General features: G+C 37.7%; 1 long non-coding RNA gene and 1 pseudogene across 2 annotated transcripts in view; one reads left to right on the top strand and one right to left on the bottom strand.

Moving 5' to 3' along the window:
- LOC144665820 (uncharacterized) overlaps positions 1 to 1,259 on the bottom strand; it is a 100,309-nt gene extending 99,050 nt beyond the window's left edge. Inside the window, exon 1 of the long non-coding RNA XR_013573030.1 lies at positions 1,197 to 1,259. This is a non-coding gene — a long non-coding RNA (uncharacterized LOC144665820). The remainder of the gene's footprint in view (positions 1 to 1,196) is intronic.
- Positions 1,260 to 3,482: 2,223 nt separating this feature from the next.
- Positions 3,483 to 18,460, top strand: part of LOC144665731 (uncharacterized) — a 54,495-nt pseudogene continuing 39,517 nt past the window's right edge. Inside the window, exons 1-3 of the transcript XR_013573008.1 lie at positions 3,483 to 3,629; positions 4,970 to 5,299; positions 6,382 to 6,633. The product of XR_013573008.1 is annotated as an uncharacterized LOC144665731 (transcript). The remainder of the gene's footprint in view (positions 3,630 to 4,969; positions 5,300 to 6,381; positions 6,634 to 18,460) is intronic.

The following is an 18,460-nucleotide window of genomic DNA, read 5'->3' as shown; positions in this document are numbered from 1 at the left end:
AGAGCATGATTTTCAATAGTTTCATTCGTTATTGTGTGAAAGCGTAATTTCCAGTAGTTTCAGTCGTTATTGTGTGAGAGCATAGTTTCCAATAGTTTCAGTCGTGATTGTGTGAGAGCATAGTTTCCAATAGTTTCAGTCGTTATTTTGTGTGAGCATAGTTTCCAATAGTTTCATTCGTTATTTTGTGAGAGCATGATTTCCAGTAGTTTCAGTCGTTATTTTGTGAGAGCATAGTTTCCAATAGTTTCAGTCGTTATTTTGTGAGACCATAGTTTCCAATAGATTCATTCGTGATTGTGTGAGAGCATAATTTCCAATGCAATAGATTCTTTCGTTATTGTATGAGAGCATAATTTCCAGTAGTTTCAGTCAATTCTTTACCCACTTTTTCTCAGATCTTCCTTTGAAATAACCGCGTAATTTCGGAGTGAATTCATGGCTCCTCAGCCTGCTCCTCCCCCTTTCCCCGAACTTGTACTCTGGATTTACTTCTTCGCCTGCCACGAAATTAAAAAAAAGGTTGTTGTAAAGGGGTCTTTTTCCTAGTTTCAGTTAGAGAAACAGGAGTAAAATGATAAACTATCATGATCAGAAGGGAAAACTCCCGAATATTAAAATAATTACACCGCTTCTGCAGCGGCCCCATGACATAGGCCCCACTTTTCTTCACACTGACAGGAAGTCCCTAACTCCACTGTTGCCCACATCCAGGCCAAATACGAATAGTTTTTTGTTGGGAAGCGTCCTGAACTACAGAAGATACAAATATTAATCGCACTGTCACGCCACGCATGTCACAGTACCCGGAAGAATACAGAGTTGACAAATTCGGCAAGATTCTCCATGCTCGATTCTCGAGAGAACCACCGAAACGAAATCATTCTCGCTCTCTGTTAATACTTCGTGTCACACAGCAGTCACGTGACACGGGGGTTATGTTTCCAGCGTGCTTCTCGCGCCCTGCGGTTTACCGCTTGCTTATCACTTTTTTAACAGGGCTAACATACAGCGCTTCCAAATCAATTTAAGCAAATAGTTAAAAGATCAGCGTGTTGAGTTGTGTGTGATCGCGATCGTATCACTGCAAAGCTAAGTCATTCACAAAGATTTCTTCGCAATATTTCCAACGTTACGAATTTTTAGATAGAGAAAGGCGTTTGACTTGCGAACGTTTGATAATTACTTTCACTTACTTTCATAGACAATTTGTGTAATTTACCGGATACTTCAAATACTGACATTGTTCCATCTCCTGTTAGTTGTGACAAAGAATATTTCACTCAAGTCACGGTCCGTGATAACACAGTATTAGATTGTAACAATAACTGGAATCTTCTCCTGTACAAAGAGGCATATTTATACATCAAACGCTTAGCTCCTTCCCTCAACAACGTAGAGACCCTGTTAGGGGGGTTGAGGTAATCCCTTATCCCAATAATTTTGAGGGCAGTTATTCCTTATCCCTAAAATTACCAAAGCTGTTATCCCTATTGTTTTGTTTTTTATTATCCCTAAAACTGAGTTGTTAATGTGTTGTTATACCTTATCCCTATCATTATTTTAACATTTATCCCTTATCCCTAAAATATTTTTGTGAGTTATCCCTTATCCCTAAAACCCCTAACAGGGCCTCAACGTATACTGAAATCCAGCAGAGAACTTCGTCTATTCTCTTGAGTAAACGTTTTGTTTCGTCTCGTAATCCACAGTATTTAAGACCAACCTTGTATGTAAATTTTCTTCAGTTTGATGATGGTATAGCTTATACCGAAATATTACTGTTTATTTACTAAGTTCGTCATTTGTTGTCTAAATTATTGATCAAAATGAATCTATTGGGATTATTCTTTGTCCTTTATGCTGCAAAGTAGTTGTCCCTTTGTTTCACAAAGAGCCAAAAATTCCCGAATCGTCCTCGCGCTAATTAAGAAAAAAATATCTGCTTTCGTTGTATGAATGATCACTTATCGTATGTCAATTAAATTGAAATACAGTCAGTAATGCGCATTGCATTAATTCTTTTCTTACTGATGATCTGCAAACTTATTTAAAAAAAAAGATCAGTAATAAGAGCTAATGATAGTGACTTTGCCGAAACCTTGTAGTCGTGAAACGGTAAACACAGTAAGCCACAATGGGTGAATAAACAATTTTTCCGCCGAAAGTAGAACTAAGCGAAGGTATACAACTGAAGAACTTCAAAACCGTAAAAATATGTTTTTTTTCAAAGTTTTCTCAAGATAAAGCTAGCGTTCCAAAGTTTTAGGAAAGGGTTGCACAGTTTCCTCGTCAAAAGCGCATGTGACCGTTGCTGTAAACAGTCACTTTTTCCACTTTACTAGTACGGTCCACGCCGTTATAAGTGGCTCTCTGGGTTTTTCTTTATCATATGCCGTATAACAAGTCATTCAAGCAAAGAAACTCTAAGGCTATTTTAACCTCAAAACCAACATCTTGTGTACCGGAAACTCAATTTATAGCAGAGCGTCAGTCCCATAATTGTGAGAGTCCTACGACCATTGCGACCATTTGCGGGCCGGGATCATATCCGGGTCTGTAAACATCAGCTCAATCATGGCGTCATTCGATCAAGCTAGCTCAGCAAAGAGCGAGTTTGAAAACTTTATCTTTTTTTTTTCTTTGTTTCGATTTTTTTCGATCGCGAAGGATAAGAAAGCGGAAGAAAAGAAACGAAAAAGTGACAACTAGGCGAAGAAAGGGCATACAGTCATTATAAAATGGTAATATGTTTGTTTTCACACTTAATTCAATTTCAAATCAACAGTATATATTTTGCTTCAAAATTTGAATAAACTCTCCCTAAAACACAACTGTGTGGTATATTTTTTACATCCAAAGATTGTTTGAGTGTTTTCTGTCGACCTACTTGCTGAACTTTGGTTTATTCAAATTAATAAATGAATTTGTCGTGTTTCAGTCTCGAACAGCTTGTTGTGTTCTGATCGCTAACCAGTCATTTTAAGATGGCAATTAAATTTTAAATAATAAAATTCTTTAATCAAATAGAGAAAAGGGAACATAACATATTACCACTGCCCCATGCTCGAGTAAAAAAAGGTATTGACCCTACGTGGTTCAAAAATAGACTGAAGAATAAAAAATATTTAAAGGAGAACTGATACATATTTACACCAGGAATGTAGTTGTGTTATTTTTTGGCATAAGTCCTCGTTTTCCGGGATTCTGGATCTTTTTCTGTAATCTAATATTGCAGGTATTCGTTATTTATATGCAACTCTTGACCCGCTGAAATAAAATGTCACGTACAGTGTTCGTGTGTTCAGCAAAATTCCACTGTTGTAAATCTTCTCTCTCAATTCAAGCATCTAAGAGCAATGGATATCTGCGTAAAAGAGTCGAAAGAAATGTCCACAGACAAACGTAGCGAAAAGCTTCACAAGGCTTCCTTCATTTTGTCTTTTGCTGCGATTCTATTGAACATGTTATTGACGATCGCGTTGTTCGTGAGAATGGAGACGGTGGCCCATGACACGAACTCATCGATTCAAAATTCACGCTGCAAATTCAACAAATCAAAGATGCTCTGAAAGAACAAGAAGTTTCTCATCAAGCTCGTGTAAAAGACAACTCTGATATTGTCAGTGGTAAGTGATGTAGGAATAAGGATTTGTTGATGTTATTTAATGGACTTCCGTAGAATTAAAACAGAACGGTTCGGATAACCTTGGATAACAATAATCATACAGGCAAATACAAGTTCAAGAATTTATTTAAAATTTAGATTGCTCATATTCCTGAAACTTTCACCTCTTATCTTTATAAAAATTAAAATTTTGAACTGTTTCCGAGATTTTTCGAGGTTAAAATATTTTATTAAAACCGACGCTTCGACCAGTTTTAATGGTCTTCTTCAGGTTGTTTCAAACTGTTATCAATATGGAGGGTTCCCTTAAAATATTTTAACGTCGAAAATTCCCAGAAACAGTTTAAAATGTTATTTTTTTAAATATAGATTGAATGAGCAAAACATTAATTAATTGAATAAACTGTTCCTGGATGTATAGAATGGCAATATTTTATTAACTTGATCAGTTTCATCAATATTTTCTGTAATATCCGATATGCACAAAAAACAACTACTTCCTTGCTCGGGTACCTCGACGTTACCTGTTCCTGCTACTGTAAAGATACAGCAACTGAATTGCTGACGAAAATCACGTATAGGTTGTCGAAACAACTGAAGACGTTATTATTACATGTAACTGGAGTTGACCGTACACTTCCAACACAAATTTTCTTCAGTTTTCTTTGATGAATTGTTTATGAGTTTGATTAGATATCTATAGGAATTGCTAGTAGAATATGGAAGGTCATAAACGCAAGAAGTCAATATTTAATCCATTCATTTTGAGGACAAGAAAATTGCTGAATTGGTACTTGCTTAGTCATCATTGATTCAACGCTAGCACCGCAAAGCTTAGGATGTCGTTATTAAATTGTCAGTATGTAACGACGTCATTCAAGTCCAACTTGTACAAAGTTCTTTGATTGCCATTTAAAATAACGGCTTTAATTTTTTTGCAATTGAGCGGACTTTAATTAAAGGAAATCTAGTCTTTTCTCGAAATGGAGACATGCCAAAACCATGCAGTGACCCGGCGTGTATTTTATTTCATGAAACTGAATGAATGAAAGACCTTTACTGACCTTCAGCAAAACTTGGCAAGAAACAAGATATATACATCTATAAAAAGAAAAACGATTATTGCTGCATCAACACATTATCAACAAATTAATGATTCTCTTTGTTTGTTCTCCCCACTAATCTGTTGAAATTGTATCATTCAGTTATCGAAAAGAGAAATGAAATTTCGACCAGTCGTGGGAATAGTAAGAGTAAAAACCCATAGAAATAAAATAAAAATAATTATTCACGTTACACAGAAGTTTGCATAATGTTAATATCTTCTTTATTTCCCCACAGGCGACGGATATAGGAGCAAAATTATCCGTCGCAATTTAAAAGCCAACCACAACAATTCTAAGCTAAAGGAAGTCGGCGATGGTACAGGTCTTAAAAGATTCGTAACTTCGATTGTTGCGGAATCTTTAGAGTCTTACTGCCTCGCTCCAAGAAGAGTGTGTGTGGCAGGACCCCCCGGTCCGAAAGGAAATCAAGGGAATCGCGGGAGACGAGGGCCCAAAGGAACCAAGGGTAAAAAGGGAACGAAAGGAATCATGGGAACACCGGGTGAACCCGGCAAACAAGGAATGAAGGGAGATCTTGGAACTCCTGGAATCAAGGGTGAAAAAGGTAGACGTGATTTTCTAGGTTTTTTTTCTATTTCTCCCTGAAGCAATACGCTATTTTTATGAATTTCAGTAATTTAATCATAGTGTTGCCAATTCAAAAAGTAAATTTATTGATAGTTTATTGAATAAATGTTGTTATATCACTTCAAAATCGTTTCTAAACTGAGACCAGGCAGTGGAGAAAATTAATAAAAAGAGCGATTATGATAACATTACTGTAATTGACAGAACCTATTTCCCTAGAAAAACCACTTGTTAAAAATGGGGAAAGTTGATTGACAGTTAGCTGGAAACCTTGAATAACGTCTCAGACTCTAGCTCTTATTGAGAGTTCATGACCATCACATTTTAACCCTCGGACGTACAAGGGGGGGGGGGGGGTGGATGCCACCCCACCCATAGGGTTTTTCCCAATTTTTGAAAAAAACGATATACCCTACAATGCTGAAACTTTCGGTAGCTGTTTATTCATCCTTGGCGGAAATTTTAATATGTCAACCATGTCTCCATGGTATTTGACGTTGCCATGGCAACGTCATAAATACAGGCAGGTCTTGACAAAAATCGTCATTTTTAATTTGTTTTTTCTTGATTTTTTCCAGTTTTTTTTTTATTTGTTTATTTTTACATTCCATAAGCATTCTGGCTTGATTTTGCATCAATTTCCGTTATTTTGTGATCTTCTAAGAAAATGTTGAAACCCAAGATGGCGGATCCAAGATGGCGGCTCTATGACGTCATATGACGTCATGTGACTTCACAGCCAATTAAAATTATGTCATCTTGTAGAGTAAGCTAAGGGCTTTCTTCTCAGTGCAAAATATTTTGGCTACGCCTTAATATAGCGAAAACTCCGGGGAGGGGTTCTATCCACCACCACCCCCCCCCCCTTGTACGATGGTGGGGGTATGAGTTTGCTTGTACGTCCGAGGGTTAAGATAGCCGACTTTTATTGTCTATCACAAAACTCATTCAATTAGAACTTAAAAAATTTATACATTGTACAAATAACGCGGATAGAATGTGACACTGAATCGTATATGTCATTTTATACAAGCTGATCTTTATTCTTTTGTTTTCAAGGTAATCCAGGAGCACCTGGACATCCGGGACCTAAAGGTGAACCAGGGGAGTCCATATCTGCTCCAGAGGTGATTGTATCTCCTGCTTCACTCACTGTCACTCAGAACCAGACTGCCACGTTTTACTGCTCAGCTGATGGTAATCCAAAGCCTAGCGTATCCTGGAGTAAAATAAGTGGCACAGGAATGAAGAATACGGCCGGTCCAGATAATAAGCTACAGATCAGGAGTGCTGTTTACAATGACTCGGGGAGTTAAATTTTGCGAATTATCTTTTTTTCTGGTACACAGTAATCGCTGCCTTGCTAAATTTCTTCAAAGAACAAAAGTAAAAGTGGATAAACACGGTGGGGCCAAACGACCCCAAAAAGGGTCATTTAGACTAACTTTGCTTATTTTCTATGGTTTTTGACCAAACTTGGCGGATGAACTTGGGTTGTTATCTAATTCAATCTTTTATTACAATTGACACAAAAAGTCAAATTATGACGTCATAATTAATGACGTCACAAAAACGTGTTATGGAAGTTCTCTAATTTCGAAAAGAAAGTTACGTGGTTTGAAAGGGCTTGGCTAGAGGAGTTAAACACCGAAAACCGCTTCTCGCTACAACAAATATTTCTCGAGTTATGGCAATTTAAAGAAATTTCAAAGTCCCCCCCGGAACCATACTTTTCTTCTAAAATCAATTTCTTTGATTTATTTTTTCCAATTTTAATCAATAAAATCTAATAATTTGGCAAAATAGAATGCTAGGTGTTACCAAAAATCGTATCATTTTAGATTTTTAGTTTTTTGGCTGTAAAACGCTACTATACGCACTCAAAAATATTGATGACGTCACGATTATGACGTCACAAAACTGGTTTTGAGTGACTAACACTGGTAGGAAAACGTTTTATTCAGAGTTTTTTTGTTATTCGTATTCTAGTCATGTAGGACATCCAATCTGCAGCATAACTAGAATCGTGGGCACCAAGAAACAGCTCAAATTTGGCAAAATTACCCAAGGGGGGGTCCCCATTTTTTGGCCAAGCATTTTTCAAAGTTCAGAATGTCATATCTCATAGAATTTTTATGATATCAACAAACGGTTTTCAGTGTTAAACTCCTCTTGATGTGCTCTTTCGAAAGCACTAAACAAATTGTGTAAATTAAAAACTTTAAATCAAGAGTATGATATGACGTCATCAATTGTGACGTCATATTTTGACATTTCATGTCAATAATGAGATCAAAATAATTTGCCTGATGTCCTCTGTTCACTTGCCAAATTTGGGGAAGAAATACCTCATACAATTACCGTTATGCTAAATAATGCTAAATTAGTCACTACAAATCGCACATTTGGGGGGTGGTTTGGCCAAACCGTGTTAAAAGTTAAAGAATAAAGATTTGGAAGAGAGTTATCTTTAATGAGCAACAACTATAATAATAATAATAATAATTCATTAAGAAATAAAAACGTTACTCTGGTTAAAAATTTTGTAGTAAAATGTTCGTAAAATGTCTACAATGTCCCAACGTTTCGGCTTAAACTAAAGCCTTCATCAGGGGAAAGTGATAAGTGAATACAAAAAGCACGTTCTTATATAATATGCAAATCGAGAGCTAATGTTTGTCCCTAAAGGCTAAATTTAGAAATTCGTGCGGTAAATGCATGCCGTCATCGCGGTTTAGCGGATTATTGCAAGTGTTAATTTCCCAAGCCTCCAGAATACGTCTTTTGCGCCAATTTGTGCTTGTACGTAAGATCTTTGACGATTCCCACGAGATGGTGTGGCCAGAATGAAAACAATGTTCCGCTAAAGCTGACTTGTGTGAGTGTTTGTTTTCAACTGCTTTTTGATGCTCTTTGAGTCGGGTGGAAAATTTTCGTTTCGTTTCTCCGATGTAGCTTTTGTCACAAACTTGGCAGGGAATTGAATAAATTGCGCCACGAGTCTGATCTTTTGGCAATGGATCTTTCGGTTTTGGAAACAAATTGCCGATGGTTTGGTGTGGTTTTAAAGCGACTTTGATATTATAATTGCTTAAAATTCGCTTGATTGGTTCCGTAGTACCCTTGATGTACGACAGAATGCAGAAACCTTTTTTGTCATCCGGTGCAGTTGCAGGCGTTTGTTGAGAAGGTCGTTTCGGTTTGCTTACATCAATCACAAAGCGCTTAGGGTAGCCATTCGCCCTGAGTGCCGCGGTCACATGTTGCATTTCCTTTGACTGTTGATCAACAGAAGATGGAATAGTTTTTGCACGATCAGTCAAAGACTTGACCACAGCCCTTTTGTGAGCAGCCGGATGGTGGGAGTCAAACGAGAGATATCTTTCTGTGTGTGTCGGTTTGCGATAGACTTTAGTGGAGAGTTGGCCATCGTCTTATTATAAGAACGTGCTTTTTGTATTCACTTATCACTTTCCCCTGATGAAGGCTTTAGTTTAAGCCGAAACGTTGGGACATTGTAGATATTTTACGAACATTTTACTACAAAATTTTTAACCAGAGTAACGTTTTTATTTCTTAATGAATCAACCACCTGGTTACAGGTCCATTTTTAAAATCATTGCAGAAAAGTACGATAAGGACACTTTACAGAAAGCGCGTACGTTCAACAAAATTATGCTGAAGACAGCAAGGCATCGCCGACACCTACATTTTAGCCATCGATGCAAAGACCTTCAAGTTCTTCCACCGAGCTTGAGAATTAAACCACCGGTTCGGTCTCCTAAAGGCTGGAAGTTGTCGAAGAACGTGGGCTTCCAGTTTCTGAAATTGCGAATCGAAGATACACACAAGAAGATACGCACACTGACTCGAGAAAAGGAACTTGCTTTGGATTTCTTACGGTCACGTTTAACCACCTCGGACCTTGAACACCTCGAGACCTTAGTTTATGAACAACAGGAGGAGGAGTATAGCAGGATTAGATCTGTGCATTCGAAGAAACTTCAAGTCCTAACCTCAAAGTCAAATATCTATTTGCCCGATGTGACAGTTAATCGCGACAAGTGGGTGCTAAACATCTCTAGCAAACCGTTGAACAACACCGAAACGTCTGCACTTCAGAAGGGCACGAACTTTGCCTTGGCTCCAAAGAAAATACCAACAGCGGAGATTGTAGCTGGTATTGAAGACGGTATTTCTGGATTACCGGAAGGCGACAAACTTGCGTTAAGATCCCAAGTTTCGCAGGTTTTACAAAGAGCCACTGTACCACCTCCAAACTTGCCACAAGCCGAGCTCAGAGCTTTACACAATCTCCGTAAAGACCAAGACCGACTCGTTATCCCCGCGGATAAGGGTAACTGTACCGTTGTCATGGATCGCAAGGATTACGACGACAAGGTGCAGCAAATGCTCAATGACCAAAGAACTTACAAGGTGTTAGATAAAGACCCTACACAGCGAACGGAGAGGAAGCTCAATGAAAAATTGGCCAACCTTAAACGAGAAAACAAGATCAGTGACAGCCTTTACAAGAAACTCCGCAGTTCTGACGGACTGCCTCCTCGCTTTTATGGTCTACCAAAGATTCATAAGCCTGGTTTCCCCTTGAGACCTATTGTTTCGTTCATAGACTCTCCAACTTACATGTTATCGAAACATTTGGCGCAGATCCTGAGTCCTCTGATGGGCAACACAGATTTCACGGTCAAGAACGGTGTGGAATTTTGTGAACAGATGAAAAATGTCTCACTCAAAGAAGATGAAGAGCTGGTGTCGTTTGACGTTGTTTCTTTATTTACATCCATTCCGGTGGAACTCGCCATTCAAGTTGCTAAAGATTTGCTTTCCAATGATGTCACCTTGCAGGATAGATCCACCATACCTGTTAATGACATTGTCGATCTGTTGGATTTTTGTTTGTCGACAACAAACTTCAAGTACAACAACAATCACTACCAACAGATCTTCGGAACCGCCATGGGCTCTCCAGTGTCAGCTGTTATGGCAAATCTGGTCATGGAGGACCTTGAAAAACGAGCACTATCCACCTCCCTTTCCCAGCCGTGTTTTTGGAAACGATATGTAGATGATGTATGTGCCGCTGTTAAATCCAACCTGGTGCTAACCTTACAGAATCATTTGAACAGTATCGAGCCATCTATCCAATTTACGGTTAAAAGAGAAACAGAACGGAAAATATCCTTTCTTGACGTCACTGTCTGTCGACAAGACGATGGCCAACTCTCCACTAAAGTCTATCGCAAACCGACACACACAGAAAGATATCTCTCGTTTGACTCCCACCATCCGGCTGCTCACAAAAGGGCTGTGGTCAAGTCTTTGACTGATCGTGCAAAAACTATTCCATCTTCTGTTGATCAACAGTCAAAGGAAATGCAACATGTGACCGCGGCACTCAGGGCGAATGGCTACCCTAAGCGCTTTGTGATTGATGTAAGCAAACCGAAACGACCTTCTCAACAAACGCCTGCAACTGCACCGGATGACAAAAAAGGTTTCTGCATTCTGCCGTACATCAAGGGTACTACGGAACCAATCAAGCGAATTTTAAGCAATTATAATATCAAAGTCGCTTTAAAACCACACCAAACCATCGGCAATTTGTTTCCAAAACCGAAAGATCCATTGCCAAAAGATCAGACTCGTGGCGCAATTTATTCAATTCCCTGCCAAGTTTGTGACAAAAGCTACATCGGAGAAACGAAACGAAAATTTTCCACCCGACTCAAAGAGCATCAAAAAGCAGTTGAAAACAAACACTCACACAAGTCAGCTTTAGCGGAACATTGTTTTCATTCTGGCCACACCATCTCGTGGGAATCGTCAAAGATCTTACGTACAAGCACAAATTGGCGCAAAAGACGTATTCTGGAGGCTTGGGAAATTAACACTTGCAATAATCCGCTAAACCGCGATGACGGCATGCATTTACCGCACGAATTTCTAAATTTAGCCTTTAGGGACAAACATTAGCTCTCGATTTGCATATTATATAAGAACGTGCTTTTTGTATTCACTTATCACTTTCCCCTGATGAAGGCTTTAGTTTAAGCCGAAACGTTGGGACATTGTAGATATTTTACGAACATTTTACTACAAAATTTTTAACCAGAGTAACGTTTTTATTTCTTAATGAATCAACCACCTGGTTACAGGTCCATTTTTTAAAAAAAAAAATAATAATAATAATAATAATAATAATAATAATAATAATAATAATAATAATAATAACAATACGTACAAGCCAACTCACACCCCCACCATCGTACAAGGGGGGGGAGGGGGTGGATGGAACCCCTCCCCGGAGTTTTCGTTATATTAAGGCGTAGCGAAATTATTTTGAACTTAGAAGAAATCCCTTAGCGTACTCTACAAGATGACATAATTTTAATTGGCTGTCACGTCATATGACGTCACGTGACGTCATTAGAGCCGCCATCTTGGATCCGCCATCTTGGATTTTAACATTTTCTTAGAAAGTCAGAAAATAACGGAAATTGATGCAAAATCAAGCCAGAATGCTTACGGAATGTAAAAATAAACACATCTTGCACTTCTGTTTTAAAAAAACTGGAAATAATGAGGAAAAATGGTAAAAATGACGATTTTTGGCAAGACCTGCTTGTATTTATGACGTTGCCATGGCAACGTCACACACCACGGACACATGGTTGACATATCAAAATTTCCGCAAAGGATGAATGAACAGCTACTGAAAGTTTAAGCATTGTAGAGTAAATCGTTTTTTTTCAAAATTTGGAAAAAACCTTATGGGGGGGGGGGGGGGGTGGCATCCACGCCCAACGTCCGAGGGTTAATATTTATATTGCGCTTTTTCTATAAAAATATTCAAAAGCGCATTACAATAATTATTATTAAACTAAATTAAAAAAGTTACACAGTAAAAATTGAATTTAAAATTACAATATTTACATATTAAAATTTCCAGAGTAATAGTGAAAGGTAGTAAATAGTAAAATTTAAGAATCACAATATTAAATCTAATGATTAACAAATCTAACTAAAAGCCTTTCTAAATAAGACTCAATGGATGTTTCCTGTCTTATTGGCAGAGGAAGGCTGTTCCATAAGAATGGGGCAGCTATCAAAAACGCGCGATCTCCCAAAGTCTTTTTCGTTTTCAGCCGAGGTCTTTCTAACAATATACCACTATTGTTACGGGGTAGTTGATAATGTGAGGCCGGTAAGACAGAGACTAGGTCCTTAAGATAGCTAGGCGCTACACCGTGAAGTATCTTGAATGTAATAAGAAGAATCTTAAAATCTATGCGAAAGCGCACTGGTAACCAGTGGAGTTCACGTAGTAAAGGAGTAATGTGACAATACTTAGGTGCGCGGTAAACTAATCGTGCACTGGCATTCATGACTCTTTGAAGTTTTTTTTCTTTGAAGTTTTGTTAGGACGCGGTCTTAAACGTCTGGAAAACGCGAGAGTTGAACTCATCAGTCTGTCAAATAAGTGAAAAGTATATTCCGCTTTTATAAAAACTTTGAACAGGTTTAGGTTAAACGAGAGGCAATGTCAATGACAGATTGCGTCTTCAGCTTTCGTTCTCACTGAATACATTGTATACTCGATTTTTTTTTTGATTTTTTTACTTAAAAACTCGATAAGGTATTGTTTCTGGGTTTATTCTTAAGAAGCAAGAATTGGCTAGAAATAATAAATGCTATTTATTTGTATAAATAAATAATTTTATGGAGCTTGCGACGTATTGCGACGTATGCATCTACCAACTTCTGGACTGGTTTTACTTCCGGCCATACGGGATATTTTTCATGTGTCTTTATATAGAATCGAGGCAAGCGTGGTGAATTCTCTTTCGTTGCATGACTTAAACAAGCAAAGGCAATTTTCCCCTCCCTCCACTCCCTGTTTTCGGTTATACTTTTCAATGGTATGGCGGTTTTCCCCTCACCTTTGCTGCGTTGATGCTTTCTATGTTTTTGAATTGTGATCTTTCTGTCACTGTTATGTAACCAAACGGCCACCCCTGAGGCCAAAAAGATCCCAAAATGGGAAGTTTTGTTTTGTCCCAGCAAACAGAGCTCAGCCAAAGCAACACACACTGGTATTTTGAAGAAGTAGTGTTTAATTAAGAAGGAGCAAGGATGCATAAACTCTTATTACATTCAATTCTGTTGTTTTTTTTTTTTATCAAAATACTAAGCAATTTCTAAACATCCCCCTTTTTAGAGTCTGTATGAAGCCGCCTGTGAGTTCTGACAGGTTGCGATCGAACATTCATTTCCAACAACGCATCACTTTGTATCTTGGCTCACCTAAAGATATCCGAGCTTATCGGATTAAAAAAAACAATCCGAGCCGCAATTCTTTTGCAATGGTGTTATTTTCTATCCGTTTAAATATCTGAAATTCTACTTAGAGGTCAGTTGTAATGGACGAAAAATTTGATTGGAAAATTAAAATAACGTTATATAAACATTATACAAACGGGCAAGGAGCGCCACCAAGGAAGAGGACGTTCTGCCTATTTAATTAATACAAAAATACGTATTAATCTGTTATGTTGCTGTAGACAGTGCCTGTCATGCATTCAGAGAAAGTGTCGAACTCTTTCAATTTTTTTGGCATAGAGAAACAAATGCGTGAAAACTGGATAGATAATTTGTCTCACAATTAAAATAAACGTGAATACTTGAACGAATAATGGGGAACTCCCATTTTCTAGCTTTTTGTATGTTTGTTTGTTTTTTGTTTGCGTTTGTGCTTGAGCTTCCTTAACTGGTTTGTGCGTGAAAATTTTGCAAAAGCAAATCATCTGCAATCTTGGAAAGAAAGTTGAAATGATCAGGCGTACTTTCGTTCCATGCGCTTGCTTATGAACCAGGCCTAAGGTGGCTGACACACTTTCTGCGCGCTCTTTGGATTCAAATCCAAGCGCGTGCGCTCAAGGCTTTAAAACAAGCATGGGCTATGACGTCATCACTGATCTAATTTGCATAATACAAAAACGTCAATATCTCTGAAACGAAAAAAGATTTTCTGCTTGACGTCATTATTGCTCGCGCGCGCTAAAATGGCGCTCGCAACTCTAAACAGAAACGAAAAAGAGTTCCATCTGTTTTACCGCGCTTTACCACATTTTTATACAAAAGAAAACTTCAAAATACTTTCAGATACGTCTTGAAACCTGGGACGGAAAACAATACGACAAAAAAGGTGGATAAACAGCCGACAGAGAAGTTTTAATTCTGTCTTTCATTATCGCTCGCGACGCATGGCGTCATATTAGCGCGCGCTCGCACGCGCAATTTGATTCACTTCGGAGGTCGTAAAAGCCAGATTTTGATCCAGATTTTCTCGAAAACCTACCGTACAACCTATTATGAAACTTTCAAAATTAAATGTAAGGGGTGAACCACGTCCACAGCCAAAATTTGAAAAAATCTGTAAGACAGATTTTGAGCTATTTTAAAAATCGGCAAAATATCACATTTTCCTATTTTGCGAAAAATCTGTCTTACAGATTTTTATATTATTTTGCATGAACGATAAATCAAAGCCAATTTCTTATTTCTGAAATTTTGAGGTAGGGTCGTACGGGTAGATTTTGAGAATAACGCCGTTTAAACTACTAGTGCCAGTCCCCTCTTAAGCACTCGGCCGTTCATTTAAGCTGTTTATTAGCATTTTTATTTTCTAAATATCGCATTAGATGGTTTTAGGATGTAACAAACAGTGATAAGAGAAAGACAAAACTTTTCTGGAGATTGTACAAGAGAGTTAAATGTTGGACTGATTTGCCCTCTCAAAACTGTATTAAGCCACCTTAAGTCAAGAAAAATGTAATTTGTGATGATCTTAAATTAGCATAAATTACTATTTTGCCGGCACGGATCAGAGGGCTGGGTGCGGGTTTGAGGTGCGCAGTGTAGATTGTTTGTGTTGAAGATATGAATACAGCGCCCTTGAGGGGTCTATGATATGAGATTGTTTATGTTGAAAATTTGAATACAGTGCCCTTGAGTTTGCATAGAAGAGCCAATATTGTTGGAATGCAAATAAACCATCATTATTATTATTATTATTATTATTATTATTATTATTATTATTATTATTATTATTATTATTATTATTACCAAAAATAACTCGTATTTGTAATGTATGCTCAAATTTAAGTCAGAATGTATTTTTAGCCATTGTAAATATTTTAGAAATAGACAAATAAAATTATTACTATTATTATTATTATTGTTGTTGTTGTTTTTGTTGAAGATGTGATTACACTAATTACATAATTAGTGTAATTTTATTTTTTTAGTTCTAAAGTATCAAAGTGCACGTAAAAATTATTTTGTTTGCAAGCAAATTTTGTGCTAAAAAGCGACTCCATGGTCCGCCATCAAATAGCTTATTTCATGACATAAACCATTCCAACAGACATCACCCGTCTCCCCCAAGCCACCCGATAAATTGAAAAAATAACTCCTGTACGCTTAGCGTGCCCATGTTTCTTTAAGTCGTTTTTATTCTGAGAAAAGCATCAGAAAGTTGCCAAACATTTCATATAAATTTCAACAATTTGCATTTGGCATTTTTTTTTTATTTTTATTATGACCACTGACCGCCCAAGCAGCATACTCAAACAGCGGATTGCGTTTTTTGCGCGTGCTGATTGGCTACCTAAACTCCGGATATCCTTTGTTGGTATTTACAGACAAACAGTGGATAGCGTTTTTGGCGCGCGCTGATTGGCTACTCAAACTCTGAATATCCTTTGCTATTCACTTGCGAGCAACTCGCTAACGAAAACTGTACTTTTTAACGGGATTACGCTAGGCAAAAAATCATCCTTTCGGGCTATTTTAATCTCACTGTTTGAGTATAGTGTAGTTTTCAATTGAATGTCGTAAAACCAAAACCAAAGTAATCACTCTTGCCAATCACAAAGAACACAGACAATCCAGTAAACAAATCAAAACTCGAAGCAAATACATAACCGGCGCGAAGCGCGGAAAAATGTGCGCGAGCGAGTCATGATTGGTTTTGATTTTACTTCTGATTGGCTGAGAAAGAGGAGCTAGGGTTTTAAACCAATCACAAAGCGTAGTAATACAAAACCAATGCAAACGCGAATTACTTTCGACACTCAAGTGAAAAATGCTCTATACTAAAACAACGCCAAAGGCCGTCACAGTCAGCAACACCTTTCGTTATATCGACAATTTATTCAGCGTTAATAACGAAAATTTCGGCCCTTCTATCAGTGATATCTACCCATCGGAACTGGAACTGAAGGATACTACACTATCATCAACAGAAGTGTGTTATCTCGACACAAAAATCAGTCGCTGAGAAAACAACACACCCTTCCGTATCAGCGTCTACGACAAGAGAGATGACTTTACATTTCGGATTGTAAATTTTCCTCATATGGACAGCAACATTCCAGCAAATCCGGCCTATGGTGTTTATATATCTCAATTGGTGAGATATGCCAGGATCTGCACATCTAAGATGGGCTTCAAACAGAGACTCCGATGTCTTTCTTCACGACTTCTTCAGCAAGGCTTCAAATCAGCATTGCTTCTTAAATCGTTTAATAAATTATCAAAACGCCACGGCGCATTAATTAAAAAAATATGGCGCTTCGATAAGGGAGTTAAGATCGGCATCGTTAAAAACCATAGAAGTATCCTTTGCTTGTTGATAGTTTTGATATATTTTTAATAATCTTAGTTTCTCTGTTCACGCACTGTTTCATCTTACTATTATGTAGATGCGCGCGCTAGTCTTGTGCTCGTGATATCATGCACGCGCTTTGCTTAATCAGAGTTAATTTATTTGACGTGTGCGCTTAGTTCGTAATTTAACGGTTTACATTTATTTACGTTATTTTCCTTACTATTATTTTGTCTTGTCTGTAACTGTGCTCACATCGTGGGTGGCTCCTCCTAAAATGTTCTGCAATTGGTAAAGGATTTAATGGAGCCGAAACCAATTGTTGAATTGCACACATTTTTCGCATCCTACTGATGAACGGGTACGGCAATTAGATATTTTCAGGAGCGTCATTACGTTCATGGTCTGTCCCCTTAGAACTATTCACCGAAGTTTAGGTGGCTAGTGCAAGCCACCTCCACTTCGGTGAATTGAATAATTGTTAATTATTATTCAACTTATGCGCGCGCTGCCCATAATTATATAGTCAAAATGTTATTGATACATAGCAGATATCCTGCGTTATTATTCAACAACTGCGCGCGCTGCCCATATTGGGCCAAAAACGATATCTGTCTCCGTACATAACAATATCCTGCGATATACGTAGGTTGAGAAAATTCGTCCAAAGTCTTGTAAAACGCTGCATAATTACAGTTTCTCTATCTACAAAATGTGTTTCGTTGACAATTTGTTGAATAATAAAACAATTATCCTGCTCAATCTATACACCTTATTCGATGGTTTAACATATAATATGCGCGAATATCGTCCGATTTATAGTTTTTCCAACTCGGCCTACGGGGGAAAAAAACGAGAAAGAGAAAAATATCGCTCGTATATTCTAAACCGTCGAATAAGGGAATTATTATTCCACTAATTTTTCCACTAAGTTTTTCCGCCCGTATTTTTGCCCTGTTCTACTGTGTAATAACGTGGCATATTTTGCGCGTTCTTTTGCCCTAATATGGTAAAATGGTGCAATAGTGGAATAATAATGCGGAATATCGTCTGATTTCAGACAACTCGGCCTTGCCAGCTAAGTATCAGGTCTTATTATTCAACACATGCGCGCGCTGCCCATATATGGTCAAAATGCTAACGATATCTGTCATTCGTACATAGCATATATTCTGCGATATTTGTAGGTTGCGAAGATTCATCTGAAATCTTGTAAAGTGCTGCATAATTACAGTTTTTCTATGAGCAATTAAGATGTGTTTCATTGACAATTTGTTGAATAATAAATAAATTATCCTGCTCAATCTTGCGGAATATCTTCTGATTTTGGTAAATATTCTGCGCGATTTCGCAGGATAATTGATAATTATTCAAATCCGAGCAACTTGTTATTGAAAACTGTACTCGTTAACGGAATAAACTAGTCAAAAGTCATCCTTTCGGGCT

Source organism: Oculina patagonica, chromosome 9 (assembly GCF_052425735.1).
Source record: "Oculina patagonica isolate OP01 chromosome 9, crgOcupat, whole genome shotgun sequence".
Classification (NCBI taxonomy): Eukaryota; Metazoa; Cnidaria; class Anthozoa; order Scleractinia; family Oculinidae; genus Oculina; species Oculina patagonica.
Note: the sequence above shows the minus strand (reverse complement) of the source record. Positions and strands in the feature narration are given on the sequence as shown.